Here is a 13613-nt window from a genome sequence, read left to right as displayed (position 1 = left end):
AATTAAGAGCCGTTAATCCGGTGGGACCGAATTATAAGGGTGCAGATCAATCTATAAATTTCCATGTTAAAGAAAAATGAACAAACTCACGACTCCACCCTCCCAATATCTCCTGTAGGTCAGCAAAAGAAGAAAACAAACTCACAAACGATAGAAATCTCCACGTTAAAAAGATAGTACATGCAAAATAAAAAAAACTCACAAACGAGTGGAAATCCCCACGTTAAAAGGATAGTATGTGCGCTCTGCCTCTCTCTTCCAATCTCTCACGACTCCCCTATCCAAATATCTCCTCCACGTCAGCAAAAGTTAAAAACAAACTGAACCAGCCCAACAAAATAGATCCATCAAGAAGGGCTCTTCTCCTCACACTCGATGACCGCCGCCGCCATGGCTGCCCCAAGCCTTCTATCTCAATCAGCCAGTCAAAATTGATCAATCAAGGGTAGGCTCTTCTCCTCACATGTTACGCACGACGCCATAGTGGACGTCCCATTCCTTTGCCAAGTAGATCCTTGATGTGTTGCCTCTGCATTAGCAAATCATGGTGTTCTGCGAGCAGCGAACGTTCAGAACCATGGCACCACGTTTGGTACGCTGGCTACAAGACGTATTGTTTGCCGATGGCACCTGCAAGGTTCCCTTGATTCCTCCAACCCCCACATCCTTATATTTTCTTTATTCCCACCTAACTCAGCCTTTGATCACCAGAAGGATAAAAGCATGGATGCATCTAGCTGCTTGCATTGCTTATTTAACTTAATATTAGGAGATCCGTGGGAGATAAGTTGCTGGGCTCTACTTGCCTTCACCTCCAGAAATATCAAGGTAACTGATTCATGTGGGTTTGATTAGCTATATGTGCAATACACAAGGGAATTCATCACCTTAATTAATTTATTCCTTATGCATGCAAACGGCAGAGAGGCTGGGAGGCTAGCGGAGAATTGCATTGACGATATCGATGGCAATCATCAATCCAATATCCACGACGCTTTCAACTAAGTTGCAGTGCCCTAATGGTAGGCCACTACCATTTACATGAAGGCTTAGGTAAGGCTATAACATGATGAGAGTAATACCCGTATGTCGCTACATGGCAGACTGGCTCAATGAGAGGAACTCCGTCATGGTTGGAGAGCTAAGAAGGTTATGGCGTCCGATTTCCAGGTTAGCATATCGATGTTCATGCTTTGGTTCTACGCTCTGCACATCAGTGATGGGTAGGAGCAGCCTATGATCGAGTCACAAGAAAAAGTCCCAATACAGATGTACGTCCAGCCTATGCTATTGTCTCATTTGAGGAGAAAAACTTCTTTGAAAACTGAGACCGCTCAAGATGGTAATTAGTTGTAGTTCCATTTTTTTTCTTTCTTACAGAATATGATATACACTATATAAAACAATTTATAGCCCGAGAAAGTAATACTACCAGAGGCCTAGAGGTCTGGATATCAGGGGCATGAGACAACCTGGGATTGTTCAGGGCAGCGCTGCTGGACACGTTGGTCCGCAAGCCAAACCTGTCGCTGTCCAGTTCAATAGACTAGGAAAATCAGGACCTTCATACATGCACTTGAGGTATGCAATTCTAATGTACATCACAATTTCAACTGTGCAATACCAGCACTGCTGAAAGCGTATATATATGCATGAACTGAAGTATGTATTGGTTTATCTATGAAGGGTAAACTACAACAAGTACAATTGAAAAAAGTACAATCTACAGATAACATTATAATACGATGTTCCTTTAAATTAGAAAGCTCTATTCTCTACCTCTTTATAGCAATTAATCCCCCATCTATTGTCTTATCCCAATATCTCATGCGTTCAAGCATTATGGGTGTCTATTACCTGATCTCCATATTTCTTGCATTTGCGTTGTGGTGGTTGCTGCACCTTCGGGCAGCAGTAGCCCCACGGCCTGCAACACAAGATATGTGGGAGTCTAGAAGTAGTGTCAATCATAGGCCCACATCCATGTCTGTAGCATAAATATCATGCACGTCATTGATGAATGCTTCTGTACAGTGGTGAAACGTGAACAACAGGGTATGACGTCGATCGACGGCCACTGGTTAGTATTGACTGGTGCAATCATATATTTCTTCTGATCTATATATCTTCCACTTTGACATTTATCTCTTCCACCACATGGAATTGTAGTTCATGTAAAATCTGTGTGGCGATGATGATACTGAATCAAGTCGTGAAGGAGATGGATTTGCGGCAGTGCATATCCATGATACAAAGTCTAACACAGATGAAAAACCTAAATATGAAAAGTAGTATTTCCACATGATATGTTCTCCTTCAGAACTTGGTATGGTTATCAAGTATTCAATCTACAACAAGTTATTTCCCCTTCTGATATCGACAGTTTGAACCTAACAGAATTCTTATGTACTTTTATTCTATATTAATAAGCCTATACAATCAATTTGCCACCATGTTCATGACCTGACCTTATGTGAGCTTGACATACTTGGAGACAAAGTTAGTACGAAAAGATGCACAAGCAGTTGTTTCAGGCATCCCGATCCGCTCCTCTGCTGTACTCAATGTGCATCAAGTGATGATTCAGAGTCTCAAAGGAGCCTGTCAAATTGCATACAATAGGTTTGCTCTGGGGATTGTTACATTTTGACAAAAAAATTCTCCTAGAATTTTTTTAAACTGGATGTATACAAGATACCAGTGAAGCACAAGGATACCATTGAAGTTGTGTATTCTTCTAATTCATGGTTATAAAAAAGACACAGTGGGGGAAATATGTACAAGGTAACTAAGAACATGACTTGCCAACTATGTCACAAGTAGGCCGTTTAAGGTTCACAAAGTTTAGTTTCAACACTTAGAAATATATTTTTTCAGTTCGTCATATGACTATCACAAGAGTACAAGACACCACAATATATATGTGACATTTTAAAAAGCACACGATAGACAAGTTTAGGCCACAGATGCAAGAATGACGGTATATATGATTGCAAATATTTGTATTTTATTGGCAACTAATTGAAATCTGGTCAAAAGTTAAAGCATACTAAATATTTTGGTTGGGACCAAAGTTTCATGTAAGTATCATGTTTATTCACATGTTTCAAATTTGTACACAATAATTTTCACATGATTTACATCTTTGGGAATATATTAACAAATCTTCAGTTGTAAGACATTGGTGTATTAGTGACTGAAACACATGCAAGTCGTGGAATTATATGATTTGACACATTAAGTTCTGAACCAGGTGTACCAAGATGATCAGACTAACCAAATTGGTGAAGAGTTCATCACAAAGATTGGAAGATTTACATTAATTGTCAACAGTAGAAAAATCTACTAAGTAAATTTATCTATTGATATGTCATCTTAGATTTCATGATAATGCGGGATTTGGAAATCCTGGAGCCATCGAAATCCAAATAGATGTTTATGACTTCCTTATAGAAGCTAAATGATTTAGTTCAAGTATCTAACTAATAATTAATCACTCATTTTTATTTTCCTTCCCATGTTAGTACTATAACCAGCGTTCATAGGAAAAATTGTTGACGTCTACAATACCTCACTGAACATATTTGCACATAAAGTAAATTTTGTATTTTTTAATTGTGAACATGCAAATTGTTCTATATAAAATTTTGATTTAGGAACTGAAACGCAGGAATTATATGAACTTGCCATCAAAGCAGGCAGTTAAAGAATTTAAATTAATCACGACATAAAATTCTAATTCAGCCTCACCTTTCTAGGCTAGCCCGTGCGAATGCACGGGTTGACGACTAGTGATTCATAATCGAGAGACTCTAAAAGTCCATCAGCATGGAGCTTCTTTATGCGCTTGACACCAATCTGACGAAGGCGGCAGTGCCACAAGTATGTGGGACTATCGTTATCAACTTTACATCTTTTGGTATTCACACTATGAATATGTGTAATATTACGTTCGAGATTCATTAAGAATAAACCATTGACCATCCGGGCATGACCATAAAACATATCTCTCATATAAATAGAACAACCATTATTCTCGGATTTAAATGAGTAGCCATCTCGCATTAAACAAGATCCAGATACAATGTTCATTCTCAAACTTGGCACTAAATAACAATTATTGAGGTTTAAAACTAATCCCGTGGGTAAATGTAGAGGTAGAGTGCCGACGGCGATCACATCGACCTTGGAACCATTCCCGACGCGCATCGTCACCTCGTCCTTCGCCAGTCTCCGCTTATTCCGCAGATCCTGCTGTGAGTTACAAATATGAGCAACGGCACTGGTATCAAATACCCAGGATTTACTACGAGTACTGGTAAGGTACACATCAATTACATGTATATCAAATATACCTTTAGTGTTGCCGGCCTTCTTGTCCGCTAAGTATTTGGGGCAGTTCCGCATCCAGTGACCCTTCCCTTTGCAATAAAAGCACTCAGTCTCAGGCTTGGGTCCATTCTTTGAATTCTTCCCGGCAACTGGCTTACCGGGCGTGGCAACATCTTTGCCGTCCTTCTTGAAGTTCTTCTTACCCTTGCCCTTCTTGAACTTGGTGGTTTTATTGACCATCAACACTTGATGTTCTTTCTTGATTTCTACCTCTGCCGACTTCAGCATTGAAAATACTTCAGGAATATTTTTCACCATCCCCTGCATATTGTAGTTCATCACAAAGCTCTTGTAGCTCGGTGGGAGCGACTGAAGGATTCTGTCAATGACCGCCTCGTCCGGGAGGTTAATGTCCAGCTGGGACAGGCGGTTGTGCAACCCAGACATTTTGAGTATGTGCTCACTGACAGAACTATTTTCCTCCATCTTACAACTATAGAACTTGTCGGAGACTTCATCTCTCAACCCGCGCGTGAGCTTGGAAAACCATTTTCAGCTCCTCGAACATCTCATATGCTCCGTGTTGCTCAAAACGCTTTTGGAGCCCCGGTTCTAAGCTGTAAAGCATGCTGCACTCAACGAGGGAGTAATCATCAGCACGTGACTGCCAAGCGTTCATAACGTCTTGGTTCTCTGGGATGAGTGCTTCACCTAGCGGTCCTTCTAGGACATATGCTTTCTTGGCAGTTATGAGGATGATCCTCAGGTTCCGGACCCAGTCCGTATAGTTGCTACCATCATCTTTCAGCTTGGTTTTCTCTAGGAATGCGTTGAAGTTCATGTTGACATGAGCTTTGGCCATTTGATCTACAAGACATATTTTGCAAAATATTTTAGACTAAGTTCACGATAATTAAGTTCATCTAATCAAATTATTTAATGAACTCCCACTCAGATTTGACATCCCTCTAGTCATCTAAGTGTTACATGATCCGAGTTGACTAGGCCGTGTCCGTTCATCACGTGAGACGGACTAGTCATCATCGGTGAACATCTCCATGTTGATCGTATCTTCCATACGACTCATGTTCGACCTTTCGGTCTCTGTGTTCCGAGGCCATGTCTGTACATGCTAGGCTCGTCAAGTTAACCTGAATCTATCACACCCGATCATCACGTGGTGCTTCGAAATGACGAACTTTAGCAACGACGCACAGTTAGGGGGAACACTTTCTTGAAATTATTATAAGGGATCATCTTATTTACTACCGTCGTTCTAAGTAAACAAGACGCATAAACATAATAAACATCACATGCAATTAAATAGTAGTGACATGATATGGCCAATATCATATAGCTCCTTTGATCTCCATCTTTGGGGCTCCATGATCATCTTCATCACCGGCATGACACCATGATCTCCATCATTGTGTCTCCATGAAGTTGCTCGCCAACTATTACTTCTACTACTATGGCTAACGGTTTAGCAATAAAGTAAAGTAATTACATGGTGTTAAATCATTGACACGCAGGTCATACAATAATTAAGACAACTCCTATGGCTCCTGCCGGTTGTCATACTCATCGACATGCAAGTCGTGATTCCTATTACAAGAACATGATCTCATACATCACAATATATCATTCATCATTCATCACAACTTCTGGCCATATCACATCACAAAGCAATTGCTGCAAAACAAGTTAGACTTCCTCTAATTGTTGTTGCATCTTTTACGTGGCTGCAATAGGGTTCTAGCAAGAACGTTTTCTTACCTACGATAAAGCCACAACGTGATTTGTCAACTTCTATTTACCCTTCATAAGGACCCTTTTCATCGAATCCGCTCCAACTAAAGTGGGAGAGACAGACACCCGCTAGCCACCTTATGCATCTAGTGCATGTCAGTCGGTGGAACCTGTCTCACGTAAGCGTACGTGTAAGGTCGGTCCGGGCCGCTTCATCCCACAATACCGCTGAAGCAAAATAAGACTAGTAGTGGCAAGAAAGTTGACAACATCTACGCCCACAATAGATTTGTGTTCTACTCGTGCAATAGAGAACTACGCATAGACCTAGCTCATGATGCCACTGTTGGGGAACGTTGCATAAAATAAAAAATTTCCTACGTTCACCAAGATCAATCTATGAGTTCATCTAGCAACGATAGAGAGGAGTGCATCTACATACCCTTGTAGATCGCGAGCGAAAGCGTTCAAGAGAACGGGGTTGAGGGAGTCGTACTAGTCGTGATCCAAATCACCGGAGATCCTAGCACCGAACGGACGGCACCTCCGCGTTCAACACACGTACGGTCAGCGTGACGTCTCCTCCTTCTTGATCCAGCAAGGGGGAAGGAGAGGTTGATGAAGATCCAGCAGCACGACGGCATGGTGGTGGATGCAGCAGGGATCCGGCAGGGCTTCGCCAAGCGACTACGAGAGGAAGAGGTGTAGCAAGGGGGAAGGGAGGCGCCAGGTGTCAGGGTGCGGCTGCCCTCCCACCCCCTCTTTATATAGGGACCCCAGGGGGGCGCCGGCCCTAGGAGATGGGATCTCCTAGGGGGGCGGCGGCCAAGGGGGAGACTTGCCCCCCAAGGCAACTGGAGGCGCCCCCTCCCCTAGGGTTCCCAACCCTAGGCGCAGAGGGGGGGGGGGCAGGGGGCGCACCAGCCCACCAGGGGCTGGTTCCCCTCCCACTTCAGCCCATGGGGCCCTCCGGGATGGGTGGCCCCACCCGGTGGACCCCCGGGACCCTTCCGGTGGTCCCGGTACAATACCAGTGAACCCTGAAACTTTCCCGATGGCCGAAACTCGACTTCCCATATATAATTATTTACCTCCAAACCATTCTGGAACTCCTCGTGACGTTCGGGATCTCATCCGGGACTCCGAACAACTTTCGGTTTGCTGCATACTAATATCTTTACAACCCTAGCGTCACCGAACCTTAAGTGTGTAGACCCTACTGGTTCGGGAGATACGCAGACATGACCGAGACTGCTCTCCGGTCAATAGCCAACAGCGGGATCTGGATACCCATGTTGTCTCCCACATGCTCCTCAATGATCTCATTGGATGAACCACGATGTCGAGGATTCAAGCAACCCCGTACACAATTCCCTTTGTCAATCGGTACGTTACTTTCCCGAGATTCGATCGTCGGTATTCCAATACCTCGTTCAATCTCGTTACCGGCAAGTCACTTTACTCGTACCGTAATGCATGATCCTGTGACCAGACACTTGGTCACTTTGAGCTCATTATGATGATGCATTATCGAGTGGGCCCAGAGATACCTCTCCGTCATACGGAGTGACAAATCCCAGTCTCGATCCGTGTCAACCCAACAGACAATTTCAGAGATACCTGTAGTGCACCTTTATAGTAACCCAGTTACGTTGTGACATTTGGTACACCCAAAGCACTCCTACAGTATCCAGGAGTTACACCATCTCATGGTCTAAGGAAAAGATACTTGACATTGGAAAAGCTCTAACAAAACGAACTACACGATCTTGTGCTATGCTTAGGATTGGGTCTTGTCCATCACATCATTCTCCTAATGATGTGATCCCGTTATCAACGACATCCAATGTCCATAGTCAGGAAACCATGACTATCTGTTGATCAACGAGCTAGTCAACTAGAGGCTCACTAGGGACATGTTGTGGTCTATGTATTCACACGTGTATTACGATTTCCGGATATACAATTATAGCATGAATAAAAGACAATTATCATGAACAAGGAAATATAATAATAATCCTTTTATTATTTCCTCTAGGGCATATTTCCAACAGTATGCCCCCCCCGCCCCCTCTTCCTTCCTCTCCGACCCCTCAGCCCCGGCTCTCTCTCTCTCTCTCTAACCCCCTCCCGCTCTCCACAGATAGGCGACCCCGGCGACCCCGACGCCGGCCACCGACCCCGACCCCTTCAGCGCCTCCCTCCGTGAAGCATCCGGCGACGCCCAGCAACGCCAGCTAGCACTAGCTAGACAGGTGCCTGTCCCTCCCCTCCCAAGTGTTAATTAGCTTAATTTAATTGATGTTAGTGTTAGTTAGTGTTAGTTAGCTCTATTTGTTGTTAGTGCTAGTTAGTTAATTGCTATTAATGTTAGTGTTAGCCCAGTGATAGTTAGTGTTAATATTGATGCATGTGTGCTACTGCTATTTTTGAAATTCAGTTAGAGCACACTGTTCAGTTAAATATTTTGTGTGTTGCTGCTTAGTTAATTTTTGAAATTCAGTTAGTGTTAATATTGATGCATATGTGCTGCTGCTATTGATGCATGTGTGCTGCTGCTATTGATAGTAAATTCAGTTAACTGAATCATGCATGATTCAGTAAATTCAGTGTGTGTGTGTGTGTGATGATTTAGCTGCTATTGAGATCTTTTATGTAGTGAGATCAGTTTTGCAGCTTATGTTGCTGCTACTATGTTTGTGCTTGTTTTGCCAGAAACTGATTGCTAAGTGACCTATGTTTTGCCGGAAATGTTGATTCATTTCCATTCTGGCAAATTTCAGGCATTCTATATGTGCACTTTCTAGCAAAGGTCATGCCAAAAATTTTCGTGAATTTCGGCATGACTTGTGCTAGAAAGTTGGACATATCGAGTGCTTGAGATTTGTCGTTCACTTTATTATATGAAGCTCGATAATTAAACGACTACGACATTGAACCCTAGGAAACATGACCGACACCGATGAGGCCGGAGGTTCTCACTCCCAATTAGTTCGAGCACACGCCTACCTCGACTTTCCGGCGGATCAGGAGAGACAGGAAGCTGGGTGTCCGGACCGCCTTGTCATCACGGATGACGACGGTGGTGGCGTCGGCACCGACACTGATGCCACCAACGACACCGGCACTGAGACTAGCGCTGATGATGTTCCTAACTATAGCACGAAAGATGGGACCTCCCAAGCCAATGAGGGAAAGAAGGAAAAGAGGACACGACACCGAAATGAGCTCAGAACCGGAATACTGGTGGTCACGGCGGTGCACCCTGGCGAGTTCGAGCCAATAGAGCCGCGAGAAGTGGTAACGTGTTACGGCAACCAACTAGCATGCATCATATGGGATACCGCTAACATCAACACCACAAAAATATGGAAGAATGAACAGTTGAAGAAGCTGCTTCTAACTAGGTTGCACGCAAGATTCCTGTTCCCCGGTTGTAATGACGAAGTCGACCCATGGGATGATGATGCCATGAAAAAAAATCAACAACAACGCCCTAGGGAAGTTCAGCAACGCATTGAGCACTTGGAAAACTAGGGTGAAAAAGGCGATTCAAGTATACCATGAAACCTACGCCGAGATTGTTGCAGGCAATCCGAAAATTACGATAGAGGACTTTGAAAAGTTCAAGGAGACTTGCAATGAAGAAGCTGCCAAGGCCAGGTCGGAGAGAGGCAAGCAGCTGCAGGCAAAGAACATGGGGAACCACCGCCTTGGAAGTCATGGTTACATGGGAAAGAGGCCCGTGTGGGCTAAGGAGGACGCATAACGTGAACGTCCGGGGATCCCAGACCCATTGGCTGAGTTCACCGACCAGCAGGAGCACGACTTCATCAGGGCCCGATTCTCGTGGGACCCCAAGAAAAAGATTTTTTTTCACCGATGGGCCGACTAGGAAATTCATGAGATTAATGGTAATTATCCTTTTACCACCTTACATATTAGGTTCTGATCAACGAAGTCTACTACAATCTAGTCGCATTCATTAAATGATTCACTGTCCATTTTGCAGAGAGAGCAACATAAGCTTGCGGCCGAGAGCGACTCGTTGACTCAGTTGACTCAGTCGTCGACGAAGTACAAGTGGGACACTCCTTTCAACTGGGCCATGAACATAATGATGGGACACCCGCCCGGCCAGCGGCCACAATATGGATGTGTGCATGGCGCCGGGGATGGGGCCACTTGGAAGTACTATTATAGCGAGGACCCCTATCGGTGTCAAAACCGGCGGATCTCGGGTAGGGGGTCCCGAACTGTGCGTCTAGGCGGATGGTAACAGGAGACAAGGGACACGATGTGTTTACCCAGGTTCGGGCCCTCTCGATGGAGGTAAAACCCTACTCCTACTTTATTAATATTGATGATATGGGTAGTACAAGAGTAGATCTACCACGAGATCGGAGTGGCTAAACCCTAGAATCTAGCCTATGTTATGATTGTTGTTCGTCCTATGGACTAAAACTCTCCGGTTTATATAGACACCGGAGAGGGCTAGGGTTACACAGAGTCGGTTACACAAGACACGGGACGGAGTCTTCAATCTTGTATCTTCATAGTCCGGGAGTCCGGCCAAAGGTCTTAGTCCGGCCATCCGGACACCCCCTAATCCAGGACTCCCTCAGTAGCCCCTGAACCAGGCTTCAATGACAACGAGTTCGGCGAGCAAGTTATCTTTGGCATTGCAAGGCGGGTTCCTCCTCCGAATATTTCATAGAATATGTTGAACACCAGGGTAGTGTCCGGCTCTACAAAATAAGTTCCACATTCCTTCGTAGAGAGAATAATATTTGTATCAATCGGATCTGCTGACGTATTCCGTGGCGTGACATCATGCCATAGCCAGGCTCTTTATTCATTTTATTGTTCCACCTCAGCGCGTTTAGCGAGGCGGTTTCCCTGGCACGTCTTGTCAAAGCAGAGATCGTGTCCCCTTATTCCGGGATTCTCATCAATACGGGTGTGGGTAACCCAACCGCGCCATTAACCGCGGCGCTTGGGGGATAAGCGAGTTTTATTAGGCCGGTGGGGGGCTCGTAGTTTTGGCCGCGCATATAAGGGGATAAGAATCCGCCCTTTCCATTCAGGCCCTCTTTCTCTGCTTATCCGTCCCTGCGTGCTCGAGCTCCAGCGCCCAAGCCCGCACTTCCCACCTCAACCTTCTCCAACCATGTCAGGAGCGGGAGGTAGATGGATGGCCTCCTCTGTCACGGAGGAACAAATCAAAAACCTGAGGAAGGCCGGATACTTGTCTAACGACATCGCGCACCGGCTCCCAGATGCGGGGCAACTCATCCCCACCCCCAGGCCCCATGAGAGGGTTGTTTTTCTTCCCCATTTCCTCCGTGGAATGAGTTTTCCTCTTCACCCGTTCGTCCGGGGGATCATGTTCTACTACGGCCTGGACTTCCACGATCTGGCCCCGAACTTCATCCTCAATATCTCGGTGTTTATCGTCGTGTGCGAGGCCTTCTTCTGCATCCAGCCCTACTTTGGCCTATGGCTGAAGATCTTCAGCGTCAAGACGAAGGTTGTGCAAGGCCGACAGGCGGAATGTGGAGGCGCCATGGTGGGCAAGATAGCCAACGTCACCTAGCTCGAGGGTGCCTTCGTGGAAACCATCAAAGGGTGGCAATCTGGGTGGTTTTATATTACCGAGCCGCGTGACCCTAAATGGGCAGCGACCCCTGAATTTCGATCCGGCATCCCCACCCGGCTCACATCTTGGAAAGAGACGGGCCTGTCGTGGGGCAATCTGGAAGAGGTGACCGGACTCCAAACCTGCGTCCGAGACCTGGTGACCAAGAAGGTCAAACTTGTCAACGTGGTCCAGGTCATGCTCTTCCGTCGGATCCTCCCGTGTCAATGACGGGACTTTAATTTGTGGGAGTTCGACCCGGCCCGACACCAGACTCTATCACGGCTCTTCAAAACGAAGCACGAGGACGCCTGGAAGGTGCTTTTCAAAAGCTCCGAGGTCTCCCCTCCCGTCACTGAGGATCGCGGGTTCTGCGCCAAACGTCAAGCCTCCGAAGTAAGCTTACCTTTAGTCCCTTACAGGATATCCGCATTTCATAGTGTGACGTTATGTGGGATCTAAACTCCCGTTCCTTTGACAGGATTGGAAGAGGACATCCGGACAGTTTGACTTTCCGGCCCCTTTGCCCGAAGGCCCAGTAGACGCACACTTAGCAAAGCTACTAGTTCCGGCACCCCATGTGGTGCCGGAGAAGAAGGCCAAGGAGAAGGCCACGGGGACCCAAAAGAGTTCCCGGCGCCTGGTGTCGTCGGATTTGCCCGACGGCTCCAACGCGCCCTCCGCCTCCGAAGATGAGGAGGAGGAAGAAGAAGATGCCTCTCCCCCTCCAACGGGGGGAGGAAAGAAGAGAAAGGCCGCCCCAACTGGGGAAGCCGGAGGGTCCAAGAAGGGGAAGCCCCTTCTGCCGGACTACACCCCCGACGCCGAAGACGGCGAGGAGGACTGGCCCTCCAGGGTCAATCGCCTGGCAAAATCGTAAGTGTCCGGCTACCCGAATGACTTATTGCACTCCTTTATTATTTGATAGCTTCTAACACCGAAGCTAATCATGCAGTCCGCCCAGAGCTTAGCTTGGCGATTCATCGAGCGGATCTCTGAATTCATCGGATGTGAATAGCGCTTCACTTCCAACGGCCTCCTCCCCTCTCCCTACAGACGGCACGGAGGTGGAGTCCCGTAGGGGACAAAACCAGGAGGAGGTGGTCCTGGAAGCGCCACAAGGCGACCTTCCGGACTCCCAACCCAAAGGGGGTAAAACCCCGGAGGGATCTAAGTCCGGCCCTGGGCCGTACACTGCTCCGGAACCATCAGTGGTTCCAGAGCCCAACAGGCGGCGCCTTCACAAGAAGGGCAAGTCCGCGACGCCGGCGACTTCCGTCCACCCGGAGGCGCCGGACAATTTGCTGGAGGCGCTCGACGGTGCCTCTATCAACGAAGAATGCCGCACTGTTATGAGTGCGGTGATTCAGAAGATTCAGTCCGCCAAGAGTGGGCTGACGGAAGCCTGCACAAGCCTGTTAACGGGCTTTGAGGTATGTGTTCAAAAACATATATAAAAAATGTTACCGCATAGACAGTAGCCCCTGATGCTTAGTTCGGTGTTCGGAAAGAAAAGCCGACTGAGGATCTTAAAAGATATACGCAGGAGTCTAATAGAAATATGTCAATATGGGAATGCAGGCTGCGCTGCTGACCTCTACCGCACTGACTGCGGAGGTCAATGCCTTGAAGGAAAGCCTCGAGCGGTCCGAGAGCGAGCTCGGCCGTGCCAATAAGCAGCTCGAGGATAAAGAGGGTACGTAGCACCTCCTGTAAATGTATATAGAAATACTTGGTTGCATAATAATTACAGGACCAACGTTAATGTTGCAGGAGCCACGACTGAGGTGGCGACCCTGAAAGAGGCGGTTTTGAAGGCTGAAAAGAGTGCGGCCTTGGAGCGCACCGAGCGAGAGAATCAGGAGGCGCGGGTGACGGAGGTGCGGCAAGAGCT

At 46.5% G+C, this 13613-nt stretch overlaps 1 long non-coding RNA gene across 1 annotated transcript; it reads left to right on the top strand.

Annotated features, from left to right (window-relative positions):
• Window positions 1-709: 709 nt before the first annotated feature.
• On the top strand, window positions 710-1590 carry LOC123040172 (uncharacterized). Its single transcript, XR_006418060.1, has 3 exons — window positions 710-828; window positions 924-1053; window positions 1171-1590. It is a non-coding gene; the product is annotated as an uncharacterized lncRNA (long non-coding RNA).
• The last annotated feature ends 12023 nt before the right edge of the window (window positions 1591-13613 follow it).

Source organism: Triticum aestivum, chromosome 2B, assembly GCF_018294505.1.
Source record: "Triticum aestivum cultivar Chinese Spring chromosome 2B, IWGSC CS RefSeq v2.1, whole genome shotgun sequence".
Lineage (NCBI taxonomy): Eukaryota > Viridiplantae > Streptophyta > Magnoliopsida > Poales > Poaceae > Triticum > Triticum aestivum.
This window is presented reverse-complemented; position numbering and strand designations above follow the sequence as displayed.